Raw genomic sequence first — 21,691 nt, 5'->3', positions numbered from 1 at the left:
ATATTCCAAGTCTACAAAGCACATGTAGACTGGTTGGGTAAACTCCCATATGTATCCTCCAGTACCCTTGCAAGGGTGTAGAGCTGGTCCAGTATTCCACAACCAGGACAAAAAACACATTGCACCTCCTGTAGCTGCAGTTCAACTAACCCTTCTCTCCAGCACCCTGGAATAGGCTTTACCAGGGAGGCTCAGGAGTGTGATCCCCATGTGGAACACAACCTGCAGTCACCACCACCACCCCAGTCTACCAATCCAGACGTCCTCTTCCCGACTTCCATGCAATGTTGAAGAGACGTGTCAGGCAAGACAGTCCCTCAACATTCAAAGCCTTGAGGAACTTAAGGTCTACACCTGGACCTTTGCCATTGTGGAGTTTTTTGACTACCACAAATACCTTGGCCATGGTGATGGAATTGTCCTCAGACTCTATGGAAGGTACTATGTCAGTGGGATTCACTGACATACAGCCACTCACACTGTACACAGAACACATGAGAGACATAAAACACTGTCATAAAAAGATTAAATACAAGAATTAACTGAAACTGTCATAAAAACAGAATTCCTTAGTTTTTTCCCTGTGGTTGTCTTGCACACTGGAAGGAGCATTGCAAAGAAGGTGGAGAGAGGCTTATTGGGAGGTATTGGAAGTTTCAACAATGTCATGTGGGTTTTCACCATATACGCTGATGACATCAAGGTGACCATTTCTTCAATTCTGTGTTACATTCTGTGTTAGCATATGTCATTTCATGCATGTTCAGACATAGACTATTAGTAAAGTTTTGACTAGTAATGATTATTGATAACTAATAATTATTGATAACTAGCTACGTACATACAATTTGTTTCATTTAACTATCATTTAAATGTTCTCCCGTTACTAATTTAAAATAACCACAGCTGCCCAGTTGGTGAACATATAACTTAGAGTGGAGAATACACAGTTCGATATCAATATATTGTCAATTACCAAATAAACATCAGCAGATTGTTGTCTGACTCTAAGTTAAAATCCAGATGGTGAGCCTCTTCTCCCTCCCTCTGCCCTCCCTTAAATCAATGCAGATGTTCCAGTATGGTCTCGCAGCAATAATTACTCTAACAAGTAAATCATTAGTTTCTGAAAGAAGCAGCTTATAAACACAGCAGTGGGTGTTGCTTTTACTTTAATACTTACTGTCTCATGAGTATTTCAATGGCTTGTGAGTCAAAATGATGCAATATAAACTGTGGTTCACTTAATGCTCTTTCCCTGCTGTAAGGTGTTCATTATCGATGTAAAATCCTATTTAAGAAGGATGTACAGCCTGAGGTTTTCATGGATATGAAGTTAGCATTAGGATAATTACCAGAATTTATGTGGGCTTTTTTCTCCCTTTTATTTGTTTTTGGGGGTGTGATGAAATAATTCCTTGAAAAATCATTAGTATACACACACACACACACACACACACAGACACACACAGATGCATATTCACGTCTATGAGGCTGTAACATTATCTCTCTCTCTGGCTAATTGAAGACAGTTGGACAGTTTCAACCCCAAGCATGCTGTGCTCATTAATACGGTGCATGAGGGATATGCATGCTTTAACATGCATCTCTCTTGTATCAGCTCCCAAGGGAACGGCAGAGCCTGTGTTCTGCTGCTGGTCAGGCAAACAGAGAAGTATTGTGATTGTCTCAGACCAGCTGGCTTGGTGTTTGTGAATTCTGAGGCCTGCAGAGATCATCTGCTCCACACCTCAAGATGTCCTTAAAATGCAAACTATTAGGCGTGTAACTTATTATTGAATTTTATTCAGTGTGTTTTTCAATGTGAAGCAAACACACAACAGCTTTTGTAACTTAGTCCAACAAATTATTTTCATGTATATTCAGTGTTTTGGTGAGACACTGACTGGGTTTTAAATGGCAAAGAGATATCAAACTGGTACTTTGCTATGGTTGACTTTGGCAACATTAAAACAAAGGGGGGGCTGGATAAATGATTATGCCTATATATTGTATTCAGATGTTTCACAGATAAAACCAAATACATTGATACACTATCTTGTTCCAATTGACAATACTATGGAAATGACACTTGGATATACCTTAAAGTAGAGTAGTAGTGTACCGCATGCAAAGCGGTATAGATTTACTATCCTCTAAGAAGACTAAACACACAGCCATTATTAGCACAGTTACTGGAATCCTCTTCCACTCCTCCATGATGACATCACTAGGAGAGCTGGTGGATGTTAGACACCTTGCGTTTCGCCACTTCTCCAGCTTCCTCTGCAAGTCTTCATGGAGGTGTGTTTGGGCTATTATGTTGGAAAACCGCCAACACAGCCCAGTTTCCCAAGGCAGGGGATCATGCTCTTCTTCACAATGTCACAATGTATGTTGGAATTCATGGTTTTCACTCGGTGAACTGCAGCTGCCCATGCCGACAGCACTCATGCAGTCCCAGACCGTGACGCTACCACCACCAAGAAACAATTATCTTGCTACTCACTTGTTGATAGATATTTAGACAATAATGGATGTGTGTTGAGGAGGGCAGCAAGAGTGCACCCTTAAAGTTGCTCTCCAAATTACACTTTTTTTTTTATCCCAAAACATATCCCCACCGACAGTGGAGTGTGTAGTGGCATTGAAGGCGCTCACTCATTCACGGCTAATGCACATACAAGCAATCTCGGACAGTACGTTTGTATGCTGGTACTACATTACAGTACCAATTTCAATTTCAGTATTCCTTTTTGGAGACATGAAACTTAGACTTATTTCTGATGATGGCATATAATACAATGAAGTATAAAGTTCTGCAACAGTCTTTATTTGGGCAAACCTTTGTACCTATGCGATGCTACAAATGAACATAAATAATACCATTGTTCTTTACCTTGTAATTATCTTGGAGTTTCTTTTTGACAGACAGCAGCCCCCATATGGTAGCCAAAAACAATTTCCCGAAGGCCAGGGAAACCATGGCTTCACTGTGAGAACAAAGAACCACTGGTATTATTCATAATTAAACTCTTATTGTGCAGTCTGCAGAATATTTCCATTTTTTTGTGCTTCACTTCTGCTTATTCTCGTTTCCCCTCTCGGTACTTTGCACCTCGTGCTGGGAACATCTGTCGGGCGTCAGAGTGGTGCCTGGCTGTGTAGATTGGTGCAGGTAGAGGAGCACATTGGAGCCCGGCTAATGATGAGAGTGTCTGCCCTCTCTCTTCGAGCAGACGCAAGCTGCTGCTTCACGCTCGCTCACGCTACTCATACGCCCAGGGAAACAGATTTCCAAACATATGCACTGTTTTTAATCCAGTTGAGCACTTCATTTTTTCAGCAAACACAAATAACCTTACGGGACATCCATATATTATGACAAGGGGGTGGACGCAAAGGAATTGAACAATTTTCTTTTTATAATGTGTTTTTTTTCCCTCCCCCCATAAAGTTGCTAAACACGCTCATAATCAGGGTGAACTGTTTGCTTGTTTGTGGATTCACAAAGTTTTATTCTACTACACTAAGGAACAACTTTAAACTCTGCTGGATACACCTGTTGTCATTCTAAACTGGTATTTATATACATGTGCCTTGTGTTGTGTTTGTGTCTGTTATGAAGTCTTGCTTGATAATGTATATACAGCAACAATTAACTTAGTGTATGTTTACATGACTAGTTGGGTTTTAGAATATGGAAATGGAATGAATGCCCTTCTGGGTCAAACTGTTGGACATGTGGACTATCAATCTATCTGGTACCCATAATATTATAGTCAAGCTTTTGTTGACTCAGCCATGTTGTACTGAGCAGCCAGTGCAGACGTGTTGACAACTTTTTAGAGCAGTGGTGTCTTCCGTACAACTAAGGGACAAATATCATATCAGTTTAATTTAAGAGCTGACATCTACAGTGAAGAAAATAAGTATTTGAACACCCTGCTATTTTGCTATTTCTCCCACTTAGAAATCATGGAGGGGTCTGAAATTTTCATCGTAGGTGCATGTCCACTGTGAGAGAGATAAACTAAAAAGAAAAATCCAGAAATCACAATGCATGATTTTTTTAACAATTTATTTGTGTGATACAGCTGCTAATAAGTATTTGAACACCTGAGAAAATGAATGTTAATATTTGGTACAGTAGCCTTTGTTTGCTATTACAGAGGTCAAACGTTTCCTGTAGTTTTTCACCAGGTTTGCACACACTGCAGGAGGGATCTTGGCCCACTCCTCCACACAGATCTTCTCTAGATCAGTCAGGTTTCTGGGCTGTCGCTGAGAAACACGGAGTTTGAGCTCCCTCCAAAGATTTTCGATTGGGTTCAGGTCTGGAGACTGGCTGGGCCATGCTAGAACCTTGATATGCTTCTTACGGAGCCACTCCTTGGTTTTCCTGGCTGTGTGCTTCGGGTCGTTGTCGTGTTGGAAGACCCAGCCACGACCCATCTTCAATGCTCTGACAGAGGGAAGGAGGTTGTTCCCCAAAATCTCACAATACACGGCCCCAGTCATCCTCTCTTTAATGCAGTGCACTCGTCCTGTCCCATGTGCAGAAAAACACCCCCAAAGCATGATGCTACCACCCCCATGCTTCACAGTAGGGATGGTGTTCTTCGGATTGTACTCTTCATTCTTCTTCCTCCAAACACGCTTATTGGAATTATGACCAAAAAGTTCTATTTTGGTCTCATCTGACCATAAAACTTTCTCCCATGACTCCTCTGTATCATCCAAATGGTCATATGCAAACTTAAGACGGGCCTTGACATGTGCTGGTTTAAGCAGGGGAACCTTTCGTGCCATGCATGATTTCACATCATGACGTCTTAGTGTATTACCTACAGTAACCTTGGAAACGGTGGTCCCAGCTCTTTTCAGGTCATTGACCAAGTCCTGTCGTGTAGTTCTGGGCTGATTCCTCACCTTTCTTAGAATCATTGAGACCCCACGAGGTGATATCTTGCATGGGGCTCCACTCCGATTGAGATTGACCGTCATGTTTAACTTCTTCCATTTTCTAATGATAGCTCCAACAGTGGACCTTTTTTCACCAAGCTGCTTGGTAATTGCTCCGTAGCCCTTTCCAGCCTTGTGGAGGTGTACAATTTTGTCTCTGGTGTCTTTGGACAGCTCTTTGGTCTTCGCCATGTTACAAGTTAAAGTCTTACTGATTGTATGGGGTGGACAGGTGTCTTTATGCAGCTAACGACCTCAAACAGGTGCATCTGATTCAGGATGATACATGGAGTGCAGGTGGACTTCTAATGGGCAGACTAACAGGTCTTTCAGGGTCAGAATTCTAGATGATACACAGGTGTTCAAATACTTATTTGCAGCTGTATCACACAAATAAATTGTTAAAAAATCATGCATTGTGATTTCTGGATTTTTCTTTTTAGTTTATCTCTCTCACAGTGGACATGCACCTACGATGAAAATTTCAGACCCCTCCATGATTTCTAAGTGGGAGAAATAGCAAAATAGCAGGGTGTTCAAATACTTATTTTCTTCACTGTACCAACTTCCGTGGTCTTCTTGATAATAACCAAAATCACTCTAGTTGTAGTCGGCATTAAAATAAAAACTGAAGAAATAATTCTGGCCATCATTAGACTTGTCCTCTTTGCCATTTTTAGTATGTTTTTGACAAATAAAACAAAGACAAATACAAAGCATAAGACACAATGTAGGTCATCTCTTTAATACTCAATGAACTGAAGTCTCGCATGTCACCGTTTAACCCTGAGTTTTATTTAGGCATATTTTCCTCACAAACTTAGGTTATCTTCCAAATTGTATGACCTTAAGGTTCAACTGTACCGCCCCTGATATACATAAACAATAGTCCTTAACACAGAAGCCCAGCTGGAGGTGCTTAACATTTTGGAGCGATGCTCATCCAATTGTCAGCTACAGCCAAACAAAATAACAGAGGTGGTGCTACAAAGTACATGACGTTCAGTTTCTGGAAGTCATTCGCTAACAGAACCTCTTCGGACCCTCCCTCATAGCCTTAACTCTGATTAGGACAATGCTTATGTTTAGGGCCATAGTCAAATCAACTGTATTATTTTATTAATTGCGTCGAACTGATCTGTACCACCTATGATGGTCCCATTTAAAACACTATCAAGCATTCAGCTTAATAACAAACACCTTCCTCTCTCGTGTGGGCTGATGGTCTCACTGTTCTCCACCACCTAAAGGGAGAATTATATAAGAATCCTCCGCTCAATTGTCAGTGCCATCCTCTATCCACACATACTGTACACATAGCTGATAACCTATAAAGCTTCTTTATAGGCATTTCTATAACAAATAACCTCTGCATAAAAGTGAGCAATGATCTCTTTTGTCAGAATCTGTAGAGCGTGTTTGGGGGGTGAGGTAACAGTTGTTCCAAACTGATAGTATTGCCCGTATTTGTCATAGCAGGAAGGCCCAGTGTATGTCAATGTGAAGCGGTGGGAGGCAGCTGAGGCACAGCCCCACCTGTCATCATGGAAAAAATATATAATATAATAAAATACTGTAAATAAGACTTGTCCTTTGAGCTATATTATAATTGTATTTTCTGTATGAGTCATATTGTTTAAAACATTTTCTTCAGCAGAATTTGCACATTTCAAATACAGGGCAGAAACTAGAGACTTTCTGTCGGCTTCGTACGTGAGCTGAGCCTACTTTCTGAGTGCACCGAGTCGGATGGCTCATGTCCGTTTGTGTTTGTCAGTGATATAATCTTTCATATTTCTTTATACACCACAACTTTCAACAGCCTGTGTAATGTCTTTAATATGAGTGTGGCATTATTATTCCTGCTAATCGGACAATAACAGACAAATGTGTTGAGGCCTTGAAATACTTTACCTCACCTTGAAGGTGCGGGGGTATGTGTGAACTGGAAGGTGCTTGTTGCTGCCATCCTTCTAGAGAGGGGAAAAGCTAGCCAGCAGATTTTTTATTGAAAAAAAATTGAAACTTTACTGAAATACACAAACAGCAGCCCAGCATCAATTACTGATGGTAAACTTGATTCCTTTTTCCCCCCTTTTTACTCAATTCACTCAAGTCGGGTGTCATAGTATGTGCCAAAAAAGCCCTCATATAGAGACTCCAATACGCACTAAGCAAACACCCCATTGAGATGGTCCGCAGTTACCGTGATACATTCAAAAGTGGTAGAGGTACCCCTTAAATGAATGCAAGAAATTTATTTAAAACACCATTCTACAAAAGCATTGTGCAGAAAGTCAACATATTTTTTCCGTAAAATCATATATAATGGCCAAATGTAATCAAATATATTATTTCAGCCCTACCTATGAAAGGTAATCCTGTGAGATGTTGTTTGGGCTGTAAACCGGTTGGTACAATTCCATGATTCTTCCCTGTTCTCTCTTGCCACATCCAATAAGAAACTCTGAACATGCACAGCAAGTCCAAGCAAAACTCACTCAACCTGAGCACACATCAGGTTCCCGATTCACTTGTCTGCACCATCATGCTGGCATTGGTGAGTCAGCCGGGAGCAGGAAGTGGAAAGGAGAGTTGATTTGAGACAAGATCTGTTGCTTGGGGTCAATACATTTATACCAACGCAGTTGGAGTAACAGTTGCAGAAAAAATGCCGTGTTACCTGGTTTCCTTTTTAATTTAGCTGGCGGCAGCACAGAAAGTGAATGCGTCAACAGACATTCAGTAAAAAAAAAAAAGCACGTTTTGAATGAATCGGTCAATAATGTGTCAGCGAAGGTCAGCACTTGGCAACAAATAAAGATATTTTTATTGTCGGCTGAATTAATTAATCTGACTGCCAATACTGTCAGACTGGACTTTCAAACTAAAGTAGCAGAGCTTTTACTGGAGAACAATAGGCATACAGACTTTGTATACAAATAAAGATAAGACCACAAATGGTTTTCTGTTTTATAAGAAATAAAAAATAAATGGGACTAAAAAGCATTTGTAAAGAACATTTTTAACTACTCTGTTTTGGTGTCTTAATGAGCAAGCTGCATGAACATTAAGAAAAAAGTCCATGCACCATTGAGGTGTGGTGAGCTTGATGTCTCTAGAAGCTACCTCAGCTACCTTAATGTCTAAGCTGGATATACAGTATCTAGAAAACAAGGACAACCTTGAAAGCCCTCTTGGAATGGTTCTGTCACACTATATATATATATATATATATATATATTTTTTTTTTAGAGAACAGATTGGACCCTCTCCATGCAAATGCACTTAAAAGCCGGTGGCTCGGCATATATAAAGACACTTCTCTTAATATGAGCCCCCTTTCTTCACACCCACGACCATTGTGCATAAAATCCTGTTTTTCCTGAAAAGATTTCCAGTCGCAGCCACACAGACAATGTTCCCCCTCACAAGCTGTCGTCTTTGTCATCCCCCCCCCCCCTTTTTCCTCCAAGTCAAAGCAGTGCATCTTTGGCAGTCCGCCCCATAAAGGATTTGGTGTGTTTCAGGGTATGAGGTGGGGTATGTGTTTGTCAATCTCTATTTACCTTTCCTGTTATAAATCGGTCACTTTTGTTTTGGGGTTTTTTGACTGACATGGATGGATGGGGGGAAAAAAGCAGGCATGGTAATCAGAGGGGAGTGAGAGGGGCGTTTAAAACCACAAATGTCACAGTTAGTGGGGGGTCACCAAGGCCGTGGCTTTGCAAACGACTTCCACTTAGTGGTGTCTCTTGAAGGGGAGTGAGGCATGCTGATAAAAACAACTCACTAATAATTATGTTCTCCTAAAATAGCCGTTATTAAAGTATATAGCATGCTTGCCAGTTAATTGTACACAAAAACAAAGACTTGACAATGGACCTCCTGTAGCCAGTGTAGTTTTTTTGTATTTTGGCATTATAATTAAGTATGACAGCTATGAATACAAAAGTTGGCAGATATTATGGCGGCTTGTCTTATGCTCTAACTCTTTGGATTTCACAACTTATCTTTTGGTTATGAATATACAACAAGTGTATACTAAAAGTAAATATGAATGTAATAAATCAATATATTGATTGTCTTGAATTTGTTATGCTGTGTATTAGTTTATGCATCACATTAATTCACAGTTCCACATGTCCAAAAGGAGTAGGAAAAAGCAAAGCTTATTAAATCCTACACCACCCCCCCATCTGTTATTTTACAATTGCTTCCTGTTACATTTGTTCACTTCCTGATTTCTTTTCTTTTTTTTAACACATACAGGAGTGTAAAGTAATGTAGCTGCCAAACCCAACTTTATAGAAGTTGATAAATGGTATAGGATAATGAACGACGATTTCTCTGTTTTAAATGTCCACTTTTAACATGCAGCCATAGTTGTTGGATCCCGAATCTGATCAGCGGAAGCAGTGCAAGCCCATATAAGGAAGCGTGCCTATGTGTGACATCACAAACCTCCAGTTTTACAACGCCCTCTGAAACCGAGCGTTTAGAACCATCCCAAACTTCTTTCACAGATCACTTCCAAATATGCAAACCTCATTATGTGAATCTTTGGCATTGTTTAACACAAGAATACAACATTCTAACTACATTTATAGGTTAGAAAAGTGGAAAAAGCATAATAGGTCCCCTTTAACATACTGTAGAAGTAAATGGAATGAGGTTCCCCAGGCTGCAAACCCAGTGTTTCTGCATTCTGCTATGTCTAGATTAGATCTAAATTACTAACACAAATTTGTGCAAATTTGCATAAATACCCTATAGAACAGCTAATAAAGTGTGAGATTTATCAAATACGTCTGATTTGAATGTTGAATTCATTGTGATTAACTTTGTGATAAATTTATATAGGCTCTTTATTCATTGTAGCAAATCATTTGCAGTTTAATGGCAGGGATTTTTACAGGTCATGTTTGTGTTAGTGGTATAGAGGAATAATTAGTGTACTACTGCATTATTTTCTTGTGGATTTGTTCAACTATTGATATGCCGTTGGACTAACAATCATACATCTACTGAGACCTCTGATCTGTGCTATTGACCATTATCATAGCCAAGAGGTTTGCTGCAATGTGGTATTGTTATGCTACAGTTGGTAGAAAAAGAAACCTGTTTACATTCCAGGGTGATGTATAGTTCATTTCGCTCGGCAGCGCAGTCGTATTCCGGCATGCTGTATAGATTTCTTTCAGCTGACGAATTAAAAAGACAGCAGTGTGTGTGTGGTGTGCCTTCCAGCAACGCGATTTGCCTGCGAGTTCATGATATGGGTTGAGAGGGGAGTTCCTTTGGGGGGGGATTAAATAGCTCTCTCTTTCTCTTCCCTTCCCTCCTCCCATGCCCTCCTCCATCTTTATAGTACACAAACAGCTTGCAGGTCTGTACGCTACTCTTACTGCATGTTTGCCATAGTGCTGCTCACAGGTAACAGTAAGTCAAGGTCAAAGGTTAAGAGGGATTGTGGAGCTCGGATTCTTTTACGCTTCCCTGGCAAACATTATGCACACAGGCAAGGGAAGCAGCACCCTTCGTATCCCTGGGAGAAAGAGACAGCAAGTTTGCTTGGAAAAGATGGTATCAAAAAGAAATGGGCCAAGACAGGTATACAGTAGGAGGTTAGGGCAGTCTTCCTTATATTGAACTTTATGTAATACTACTGCAGCAAGACAGACATTCAATTCAACACAATGGGAACAGGTTCTATTGTAGCAGAAGTATCTTAAATGTATTTTCTAGCCCTTTAAAAACAATTACATACTTTTGTTTGGAATTAGAGACAGTGTAGTAAAATTATATGATGCTGATATGTGGACCTCAGTACACCTGACCTGACATCTATAACATTGGAAAATTAACATTTGTGAGGTCAGAGGTTAGCGAGTTCTCACCTTCTTCCCCAGCATTCAGTCTGATCCTTCTTCAATGGATAAATGAAATAAAATTCATTCATTTTCTACCGCTTTTTCCTCACAAGGGTCGTGGGGGGTGCTGGAGCCTATCCCAGCTGTCTTCAGGCGAGAGGCGGGGTACACCCTGGACTGGTCGCCAGCCAATCACAGGGCACATATAGACAACCGACCATTCACACTCGCATTCATACTTATGGACAATTTGGTCTCCAATTAACCTAGCATGTTTTTGGAATGTGGGAGGAAACCGGAGTACCCGGAGAAAACCGACGCATGCACAGGGAGAACATGCAAACTCCACACAGAGATGGCAGAGGGTGGAATTGAACCCTGGTCTCCTAGCTGTGAGGTCTGTGCGCTAACCACTCCACCGCCGTGCCGCCCATGAAATAAAATGATAATGAAATGAAACGCCTTACTAAGATCAACAATTAAGATTCTCTGGGAACTGGGTTTATTTAACCTACATTCAATTGAATACTTGATTATAAGATGTATCCTATTATGTGTGTACATGGTGGGGGTGTTGTTGTTTCTTTGTTTTGTTTTTCTTTACAAATGAATGAAATTGGATCTATATTCCATTGAAGCCATCGTGAGCATCTACCTTTGCGAAACCAGATTTCTATCTTTGCCAAGATCATTGAATGTGAAGGAGATTATCCATATAATCTCTTAATCATTAACACTATGGAAATAGTTGGTGGTGTGTCTAAAACCTCTGCATGATCACATGTATCATAAAGTGTATCGAATTTTGGTTGGCAGTGCCACCTTTCCAGACATCCTCGTGTCCCATGATGCATACAATGAATGTAGATTTTGTAATACTGATTCCCATAAATGTAGTCAAAGGTGTACATATACATCACAACATGACTGTCCTTTTTGCATTATATGCTCAAATAGGCACAAATAATGAAGATGCTTTTGCCCTGAAATGGCTTGTCAAACAATTATGCACTTTAGTTTCTTCCAACAAATGCATTCCACGTGATTGTTTTGCCTCATAGCAAAGCACCCGAAAGACTAAAACCTTTCATTGCAGAAAAGGCCGCTATTGGTCACCATCAATAAAAGCATAAAAGCATTTATTTCCCACGTTTGTCAAATTAACAGCATACTCCATCTCCCATAGGACTTGCAAGGTTCATTAACCTTTCCGTGAAGTGGGACAGGTTTGCAGCAGTTACCATAACCTCTGTCTCGCTCCTGCCTCAATTATAATACAAGAATTAAGCATCCAGCCATTCAAAACAGTAATGCTGCCTCTTAAATCCCTTTGTACCAGCTCTCGCTTGTTAATGACTAAAGACACTGAATGAACCGTGGTGATAAACAGTGGACAGAAACACATGAAATGGCTGCTTTTAACAGGAGGGATGACTGACTCTAAATGTTGCTGCCACGTGATGCCTAGATGTTAACGCCAAAAAAAATACTATTCCGCTTTTTAGACATTAAATGCTAAAACAATTCCAGAAACAGATTGGAGCAACACAGTGTTTGCGTGTTCTCAGTGCGTGTGTGGGTTTTCTCTGGTTACGCTGGCTTCCTACCCCCATCCCAAAACATGCATGTTAGGTTAACTGGAGACTGTAAATTGTCCATAAGCGTGAATGGTTGTTTGTATATACAGTATATGTCCTGTGATTGATCAGTGACCAATCCAGCGTGTACCCGCCCAGGTCACCATAACCCAAACACTTTTGATATGATGTTGGAACACAAGCTGACACTATGTTGTTGGGAACACAATAGAGCACTTGAGTGTAGTACTGTCCAACAACATTATCACAACATTGTCACCTTCTGTGAGTAAATCAGTTGCTCCTTTTCCATGGATCAATTCAAATAAATGATTTCCTCCTATTTCTACACTTTGGTCCACCACCCCTCCACAGTTGAAAGAATAGTCTGACCTTGAACAAACTTGAGTGTTCAATTACACGCCTGTTGATCCCTTTTAATTTCTTAATAATTAGATTATCATCTTCCTCCTCATCCTCTCACTTCTTTTTGTCCTCCTACTCCTCCTCCTCTTTCGTACCTTAGCCCACAAGCTTACTTATAGTCATTTATTTTGTGTCACCCTTCACACAGACACGCTAAACTTTGTACATCTACTGTATGCCATTAATAGGTTTCACTCCCACCACTTTAGTTTCTCATCCGAAGCCTGGACATGCTTCGAAGTATGTTAGACCTATTGCTCAGTTGGATGGACATTTATCAACTGACTTTTTTGGGTTGTAGGGGTTTTTGGAGATTTAAAAAATGCAAACATCTACCCCAGCGTTGAATGTTTGCTTGCTTGACTGAAACTAAAAATATATAATGGCCATATACCAGAAAGGCCTTGTCATGCACCCACAACTTGTAGGCAAGAGCAGGCTAGGATTTTCCAGCGCCACCCCCGTCAGTGGGAAGCCCTATGGTGGCAGCGGGTGTGCATGTCAGTGTCTTGTTTACATGTTGGGCCGATGGAGCTTGGGGTGGGCCGTGTGGGCAGCTTTGTTCAGGCTCCAGGATTCCCTTCAAGTGAGTCATCCGGCCCCCACTCAAAACGACTGTTACCTTGGGAACTCAAGCTTGGGCTTCCCTCAGCAGCGCTAAAGTACACACTCATCAGCACCCATACTCCCAGGCAGAGACACATATTAGCTCTCAGAGAAGCAGGACCCATGCTGGATGAAATTGGTTTAGTAGTGTACACTCATTTTTGGCCTAACAGGGCAGCACAGGCCAATCTGCTGTATGAGGATTAGATGACCAGACCAGCACGGCCATTTTGTCATGGCAGGTTTATAATGTATGCAAATTAGACTGAATAGATGAGGGTGATAATGGCTTTGGGTGGCTTGTTTCTTAAATCACTGATTTGAGTAATAATAGGCTGCCCAACTAATGAGCTCGACCTAAAGACTGTAGGTTTGGTACATCACAGTGTCAGGTGATGTCAGTGAAGGCTGAAGTTCACTTAATAACTGGACTGTTTATGTTTCCAACTCAGTTCATTACCGACGCCAAATGAGTTCCTTGACTAAAGCCATTAGTCGAACTGGCAATTGTTAAATTGGTTAATTTGTTGATTCATTGATGCAGATCCGGGATGACTCACCCACTGGCTTTCATCCTTGGCTGAGGCCAATTCACCCTGCTTAGCTGATCACCATTAGGCTACTTTACCAACCAATCACACCACATCAAAGCCTATTAGCTGCTTTTCCCACAATGCACTTATTAAGCATCACATTTTGCCACCAAAAAAGATTTTGATGGATTTTACAGAAATCATGTTTAGTTTTCCACGTGTCCTTCTTATATTGTCATTATTATTATTATATTGTGTTTTTCAAGAAGTAGTTGAGTCAGAAAATTAAGCTGGGATAACTGAACAAAACAGAACATTCAGCCTCTTGGTTCGGTTAAATGTCATCAATTGAACCGGAAGCTGTCATACATAAATCCAGAATTGCTACATGCTGCATTTATCCACATGGATAAATGTAGAACCCAGATGTGGGGTGTTTCACACAGTGACACGGTATTCCCCAATCAGATAAAGATACTACGTTTACACCAGCTCCTCGTGTGACAGAGTACTTGTCAAACAGCAACAGGGGTAGATGCAGGGAACACATTACCCTGCCGTTACTGAAAAATTGATGTTGGTGGCAAAAGAGCGACAATGGAAAAAAAGACTTACAGACAGCGTTAGGCTGAAAAGTCAAATATTTGGCCATGAACCTTTTGCTTGCAGATTCATTCATACATAGGTGAAACAGAAAAACAATATTTCATTTCATCATAACTCGATGCGCTCAATCTCAACAACAGTTCTCTCAAGTGAGCTCAATGCCATCACCCAAAAGCAAGGATTTGAGACAGGAATAAATGTTGTGTGCATGATTGAAGTACTGTAGTTGTTGCATTTCAGCCTCCTTTCCAGGCATTATTATTACATTACAAGTGATGCTACACAACAGTCAAGTGGCAGATTATAGTTGTCGACTCTGTGAAATGTTTTGTATTCAGTATTAACAGATGTGATTAAACTTCCGTTAGAAATGCAATGAAAGCTGCATGTAAGTGGTGAGTTTCTTGTCAGTTTTAATTCAGAATCAGCCTGTAAATGAATGAGTTGAGTACCAAGGCGAAGACGAGGAGGCACAATCATAAGCACTTGGCTTGAGTGGAATTGGCGGAGTTGGCGGGAGGCGGGGTACAAGTCCAGCCTCAGAAATAGAGCTGTGAACACCATCTGTCATGCTCTCTCTCCCCGTCTGTTAGCCTGACTGCAAGTAAAAGAGAGAATGATGCTCTCCGAGCCGCATTAGACGGACGTGGGTGCTGATTGTCGTAGGTGTGGGTTTTGTGGGGTGTGCATTGGTGGGGGTGGGGTGGGTACATGAGGTGCATGAGTAACTCGTGCTGACAAAAGGAAGTACTCACCCACACAAGAAAAGAAGAAAGGTTGTTGGGGCCAGCGGGTAATCCTGGTGAAACCACACCCATATGTCCACCCACTACCTCCTGCTGGACACGTCTATTAACACTTGCACGAGGAGTACTGGTGGAAGTTATGTTCAGCGGATCCCCCCTTGCGGAGCTTAGCTTCTAGGACCACCAGTGAATGGAGAAAATCCGCAAGTAGTTGAGAGACCCATAAAATGTTTTTTTTACGCTCCCTGTCCCCTGCTAACTTCACATTCTTCTCTGATTTTGGATCAACATTTGCAATGGCAGTGACTGTTGTAACTACTAATTAATGTAAGAATGTAATGTAACGTACTAATATAAGATGAATAGATAGAATTGATAGTTATTTATAAGTTTCACTTTTGCATCTCAGCAACTATGCAGTGTTCAAGGACCACCGAACAAAGTGTGAAATTTCAATATCTGATTAAAAACATCAGTGAAGCATGAAGACATACAGTAAACATGTCAAACATGGGCTTTTTAACAGTGGTACATGTATTGTGTGTATTTTAGCTGAATTATTACATATTTCTGAATTATTGTGAATAAAGGTGGTGGTATGTGTTTTCTGCTAAAAATAATCAAAAACCAAAAACACAACCTACATTCTGAGAAAAACAAAAAGTTTTACCAAAAGGCCATAAATGATGAATCGTGAAAATGAGGGAATCCACTGTAGACATGAGTCAAGCCATTGCTCATCTGACCTTCTAATGTCCAGAGAGAGTTTTCAGTACACGTATAGTATTAAACATTTGAAATGTTCTACCAGATTGATTTCAACTGTTGACTCCCCAAGGAGTATCAATAAAACCGATTTCCTGAATAAGTACCATATGGAACATTTTACAAAAACAACTTTTTAATGAATGCCACAAATAGTACTCTTGGGTCAGTAGTATTTGAGCATTTAGCACCTCATTGTTGGTATGAATCTTTATCTCTGGATGCAAATAATGCATAATGCACTTTTGTAATGGTTATATTTCATATTGTCAGTTTCTACCTCCTACACGCTGTAACATAAGTATTCCCCAAAGAGAGAGCATTGTCACATTTTTCTTTATTTTTAAACCAATTCATATACGCTCTCCTGAACCCATGAATCATATTGAAGATGTTCCCATTTTTATCTCCACGTTTATGGTTGTGATTGTAGTCATGCTGGTTTGTGTCTTAGCACTATTATACAAAACCTAATTAACTGATTACCACACCACAACATTTTGTTTCTATCATTGTAGAGGAATGTTAAAATTAAACAGCTACATGTAATGTAATTTTTTTTGTTCCCCAATATACTGTATTATCAAATCCAGCTCTCTTTTTATCTACTGTATTTCCTCAGATAGCGGCTTCCGCTCTGATGGATGCCGTGCCACAATTAATCATGGTATCTCGAATGTACCATATAAGTGCCTGGCCTCGTGTGTAGAGACACCTTTACCAACACACTCTAAACTTCAGCTTTTCAGTGTAGACATTGCATCTTTAAAAGGGAGGTTCACAGTGGAGTGCAAAAGTTGATTAACAGATAGAGAATGGTCGTAATACAATGTTATATATGACTGTTATTTTTTTATTCATACATATACCAGTGGTCCTCTGTTTACGTTTTGTGGTTGTGAAGGGCCTCTCTGTTGTTGAGCAAATAAACACGATTAGCCACTACATGAGGAAATACAGTATTTACCTATCTTCATGTCTCTGGGATAGGCTCCTGCTCACCGAAGTCATGAAGAAAATGAATGAATGAATACTGAAATACATAACATGATAAAAGGACAAACCACATTAAAAGCTGGAAACTTTCTATCCCATAAACACAAACTCAGGGAGAAGCTTTCAATCAATGAGCAGTCAGAACTTGTTTTACGTATGCACTGAACCCCCCCCCCCTACAGATGGCTCCCTAAGGTGGGCCACCCACCATGTGAGAAAGTCCTGTAGATTAGTGTGAGAAACCTATCACTCCACAGCGAGTATTTGTGACCTCCCAACTGTCATGACTGTCCCGGACATCATCAACCACTTGAACACATTTATATTAACCATTGTTTAATGTTAAATACTGGTATATTTGCATTTATGTTTTTGACCATGCATCAAGATAGAATAATGAGGGCGCAGTGTGCCATAACAGAGCATTAAGATATAAGAGATGCTGCATGTACAAATGTTGACTACCTGTTGCTATGGCAATAGGCTTGCATCCTGCAGGCCTCAGGACTCTTGCTATTTCTAAATAAAGCTTTTTGTTCTCGCTGATCAGTGGATGAAAATTCTCTCTCACTGAAACTGCTCTTCAGTAATGCTGTAGTAGTGTGTAAACAATGGGAGTCTGCACTCCAATATTTAACTCGCAACCTCACAAATAGCAGTAATATTTCATCCAAATTATTTAAAGGGAAAGTGTGAAACAGAAATGGAAGAATTATCCAAAACACAAGAGGCTATATTTTATATCTAATGTGCTACTGGTTGTCTGTGTGTGTGTGTGTAATTTTTTTTTTTTTTTACTATGAGTTCAATAGTTGAATGCTAACTGTCAACACCGTTCCATTTTATCTGTTGCCATGTAAGATAAGCAGTGTGTTATTAGTGCTTTACAGTGAAGAAAATAAGTATTTGAACACCCTGCTATTTTGCTATTTCTCCCACTTAGAAATCATGGAGGGGTCTGAAATTTTCATCGTAGGTGCATGTCCACTGTGAGAGAGATAAACTAAAAAGAAAAATCCAGAAATCACAATGCATGATTTTTTAACAATTTATTTGTGTGATACAGCTGCAAATAAGTATTTGAACACCTGTGTATCATCTAGAATTCTGACCTTGAAAGACCTGTTAGTCTGCCCATTAGAAGTCCACCTGCACTCCATGTATCATCCTGAATCAGATGCACCTGTTTGAGGTCGTTAGCTGCATAAAGACACCTGTCCACCCCATACAATCAGTAAGACTTTAACTTGTAACATGGCGAAGACCAAAGAGCTGTCCAAAGACACCAGAGACAAAATTGTACACCTCCACAAGGCTGGAAAGGGCTACGGAGCAATTACCAAGCAGCTTGGTGAAAAAAGGTCCACTGTTGGAGCTATCATTAGAAAATGGAAGAAGCTAAACATGACGGTCAATCTCAATCGGAGTGGAGCCCCATGCAAGATATCACCTCGTGGGGTCTCAATGATTCTAAGAAAGGTGAGGAATCAGCCCAGAACTACACGACAGGACTTGGTCAATGACCTGAAAAGAGCTGGGACCACCGTTTCCAAGGTTACTGTAGGTAATACACTAAGACGTCATGATGTGAAATCATGCATGGCACGAAAGGTTCCCCTGCTTAAACCAGCACATGTCAAGGCCCGTCTTAAGTTTGCATATGACCATTTGGATGATACAGAGGAGTCATGGGAGAAAGTTTTATGGTCAGATGAGACCAAAATAGAACTTTTTGGTCATAATTCCAATAAGCGTGTTTGGAGGAAGAAGAATGAAGAGTACAATCCGAAGAACACCATCCCTACTGTGAAGCATGGGGGTGGTAGCATCATGCTTTGGGGGTGTTTTTCTGCACATGGGACAGGACGAGTGCACTGCATTAAAGAGAGGATGACTGGGGCCGTGTATTGTGAGATTTTGGGGAACAACCTCCTTCCCTCTGTCAGAGCATTGAAGATGGGTCGTGGCTGGGTCTTCCAACACGACAACGACCCGAAGCACACAGCCAGGAAAACCAAGGAGTGGCTCCGTAAGAAGCATATCAAGGTTCTAGCATGGCCCAGCCAGTCTCCAGACCTGAACCCAATCGAAAATCTTTGGAGGGAGCTCAAACTCCGTGTTTCTCAGCGACAGCCCAGAAACCTGACTGATCTAGAGAAGATCTGTGTGGAGGAGTGGGCCAAGATCCCTCCTGCAGTGTGTGCAAACCTGGTGAAAAACTACAGGAAACGTTTGACCTCTGTAATAGCAAACAAAGGCTACTGTACCAAATATTAACATTCATTTTCTCAGGTGTTCAAATACTTATTTGCAGCTGTATCACACAAATAAATTGTTAAAAAATCATGCATTGTGATTTCTGGATTTTTCTTTTTAGTTTATCTCTCTCACAGTGGACATGCACCTACGATGAAAATTTCAGACCCCTCCATGATTTCTAAGTGGGAGAAATAGCAAAATAGCAGGGTGTTCAAATACTTATTTTCTTCACTGTATTTCCTTTTATTTTACCATGCATGACACAGACACACTCTTTGCTCTCCGATGTGCCCTTTTGTGGCCTTGTGCTTGTCTTGTAGCACAGTACCTCTGTCTCCCTGTAGGGGGAGCTTGCGTGTGCAGAAACGGGGGACAGGAGCAGGTGCTGAGACGAGATATTTGATGCTGCTGACGGGGACTTCCATGTTTACTTGAAGTGCTTTTCGGGCCATTTCACAGACAAACATATTTAGCCCTTTTCCTCCCACTCAAGGATGCAAGCATCTCGTAGCAAGCAGCCAAGTCTATTAAACAAACATTCCTGTGAGCAATTTGCATGGTGTGGCGTCTGTGCTCGCCTGCCCAGGATGAGGGGATTTGAACCTGGCAAATGAAGGATGATTTTTCTGCACAAGCTGAGTGACATGACATCTGCTGAACCTTCTATTGCTTCAAACATCATTTAGCATATGCAGGTTTTAATTGACACAATATGGACATCTGAAGCTGTGGTTGGCCTTCTGTTTTGTAATTGTCATCATGTCAGTGATTGGTTCAGTATCTACCCTTATGAAGGAGATATTGTGCAGTAAAAATGCAGGTCTGTTTCATACCACTTGCTAACTTTTCAGACTTGCATATACGCACCAATAATTGTAATGTTCTGACTAATGTGCTTCACTTAACAGGGATATTCACTGAAGCTGGGGCAATTGGAAGGGACCATTATTGGTAAGTGTTCATTTTGTTTTCATAAAACTTCATAACAATGGTTTTGATTATCCTCCTCGTATATATATATATATATATATTTTTTTTTTGCCTAATCTATACATAATATTTTCATACATAATTTTTCTATCTGCACTATTTGCAGTGACAAAGAGTGTGCAATAACAGTCGCGTAGTTTTAAGTCATACTTGCATCATTGCCATAATGACATATCACTGTGCGTGCGTGTTTGTGTGTGAGAGGCTGCTGCATTCATCAGCCTCCCGTCTTAATTCTTTTGTTTCCCACACGCAGAGTATCTTCCACCAAATCCACCACAGGCGTCTGATTTCCACCGTTACCAGTTTATGTGGTTTGAGATGCCCCCCAACACACTGGTGTCAGGCACCCAGCTGGAGCCGACACGAGGTAATGACTCCACTCTCCGGCACCCCTGAGGTCGGTACGCTGCTGACCTCTGCAGCCTCATCTATCATACCAGTGCTTATCAGCGCGACTGCCAACACTTTGTAGTTGAATCAGCAATAAAGGAAAACCCAGCAAACCATAACAATGCAACACATTATTTTTTTAACTGTTGCTTTTGTGCTTGAAGGTATTGTGATCATCTTTATGTTGCCACTGTGGGGGGTTTGATTGGTGCCATCTCATATTCACATGAGAATGTCTTGCTTGTTTACTTAAGTGGGCTTAATCCAATATATGATGAAATAGCATAACAGGTGTCCACAAATGCCTTCGTCACAGTTTTTATGCCCCTATTATTGAACGTTTTGTGTCCACCAGTGTTGGACACACATGCATAACAGAGTTAAAGGCTGATGTTGGTTCTTACTAGCTATTCATTCATTTTCTACCGCTTATCCTCACGAGGGTCGTGGGGGGTGATGGAGCCTATCCCAGAGGCAGGGTATACCCTGGACTGGTCGGCAGCCAATCACAGGGCACATATAGACAAACAACCATTCACACTCACATTCATACCTATGGACAATTTGGAGTCGCCAATTAACCTAGCATGTTTTTGGAATGTGGGAGGAAACCGGAGTACCCGGAGAAAACCAATTCATGCACGGGGAGAACATGCAAACTCCACACAGAGATGGCTGTGGAATTGAACTCAGGTCTCCTAGCTGTGAGGCCTGCGTGCTGACCACTGGGCCGCCATGCAGCCTCTTACTAGCTATGTACTCATAATTTTTTTTACAAATATTTTAGAGAGTGCAAAAACAATAGTTTGCTAACAAATAAGAAAAATCGACCTGCCATTTTACTGCCTTTTAGCAAATCAAATGTTTTTGTTCGGTCTACAGATTATTTTGTGCATAGCTCAGCTATATCAAGTCAAAATATTATTATTTTTGTTGCGAAGGAAAAGGGGTCCAAC

At 40.8% G+C, this 21,691-nt stretch overlaps 1 protein-coding gene across 2 annotated transcripts in view; it reads left to right on the top strand.

The window, feature by feature from the left end:
• Positions 1-21,691, top strand: part of rhobtb2a (Rho related BTB domain containing 2a) — a 66,881-nt gene that overhangs the window by 37,985 nt on the left and 7,205 nt on the right. The window contains exons 14-15 of one of the 2 annotated variants that reach the window (XR_013627190.1): positions 20,261-20,303; positions 20,599-20,712. The gene's annotated coding sequence lies outside the window, so the exon portion shown is untranslated. Of the gene's footprint in view, positions 1-20,260; positions 20,304-20,598; positions 20,929-21,691 lie in introns of those variants that run through there. The other variant, XR_013627191.1, reaches the window with a different exon arrangement.

Source organism: Doryrhamphus excisus, linkage group LG3 (assembly GCF_037039965.1).
Source record: "Doryrhamphus excisus strain RoL-2023G ecotype Guam linkage group LG3, RoL_Dexc_Guam_v1.1, whole genome shotgun sequence".
In the NCBI taxonomy this organism is placed as follows: domain Eukaryota; kingdom Metazoa; phylum Chordata; class Actinopteri; order Syngnathiformes; family Syngnathidae; genus Doryrhamphus; species Doryrhamphus excisus.
This window is presented reverse-complemented; position numbering and strand designations above follow the sequence as displayed.